Raw genomic sequence first — 1,510 nt, forward strand, 5'->3', positions numbered from 1 at the left:
ACAACCATCCGTAACGAGATCTGGCGCCCTCTTCTGGAGTGTCTGAAGACAGCTACAGTGTACTTACATATAATAAATAAATAAATCTTTAAAAAAAAATCTTTTTGAAAGAAAGAAAGCAGGCTGAGCAAGGCATGAGGAGTCAGCCATTAAGCAGCACCCCTCCATGGTGGCTTTTTCTTTAGTTCCTTTAGTGGTGGTTTGAATAAAAATGGCCCCCATAGGTCAATAAGGAGTGACACTAACAGGAGGTGTAGCTTTGTTGGAGGAGGAAGTGCGTCACTAGGAGGTGGGCTTTAAGGGCGCAGATGCTCAAGCCTGGCCAGTTTGTCACTGTCACTTCCTGCTGCCTGTGGGATTCAGAGGTAGAACTCTCAGCTCCTTCTCCAGCACCATGTCTGCCTGCATGCCACCATGCTTCCCGCCATGACCATAATGGACTAAACCTCTGAGACTGTAAGCCAGCCCCAATTAAATGTTTTCCATTATAAGAGTTGCTGTGGTCATGGTGTCTCTTCACGGCAATAAAACTAAGACACTTAGCTACCCTGATCACGGATTGGAACCTGGATGCCAAATTATCACAGCAATTAGAAACCTAAGACACTAATCCAGCCCTCTACCACTGCTAGATCCCCAGATCTGCTCACCATATTTTCTGAGATAGTTCTCTCACTAAAACTGGAGCTCATTTCTTTAGCTATCCTGGGGAGTGAGACCTTGGGACCCACCTCTGTGCATCCCCAGTTCTGTAGTTACAGGTAGGTCATAGCTACAGATGCCTCACCCAGTTTTTTATGTGGATGCTGAAGATCTGAACTGAACCCAGGTCCTCAATGTTATTGTGAGCTCTGAGAACCAAACCCAAGGCGTCCTGCATGCTAAGTAAGCCTTGTCAACTGAGTGACATCCTCACCCTGGTCCTTATTTTCCTTCTCTTTCTCTTCTATGTCAAGCCTCCTCATACCTCTCCTCAGGATGAGGGTCCCTGTGCATTCTTACAGGTAGACAACATCTTGGGCTCTCGAGGCTGGATCCCTTCCCACGCCAGGGCAATCCTTTCATTTGCTGATGCAGTTCATGCCTTACATGACCTCTGAGTTGACCTGTGTGGTAAGGTCCCAGCTATTCATCTAGCAATCACAGTTCAAAGTGACAGTACCTATGCAGGCTGAGCAGGTCATATTGCAGCAACTGTGATCAGAAGTCCTTGGTTCTCCCTCCCTCCTACCTTCCTCCTAAACATAGCTTCCATACTTTCTACAGCCCCAGACTTTGGCTATACCCCTTCCTCCTAGTAAATAGAAGTTAGGGGAGAGGGCTGGAGACATGGCTCAGTGGGTAAGAACACTGACTGCTCTTTGAGAGTTCCTGACTGAGTTAAATTCCCAGCAACCACATCGTGGCTCACAACCATCTGTAAAGGGATCGAATGCCCTGTTCTGGTCTGTCTAAAGACAGCTACAGTGTACTCATATACATAAAATAAATAAATCAGAAGAAGAAGAAG

Source organism: Mus caroli, chromosome 7 (genome assembly GCF_900094665.2).
Source record: "Mus caroli chromosome 7, CAROLI_EIJ_v1.1, whole genome shotgun sequence".
Lineage (NCBI taxonomy): Eukaryota > Metazoa > Chordata > Mammalia > Rodentia > Muridae > Mus > Mus caroli.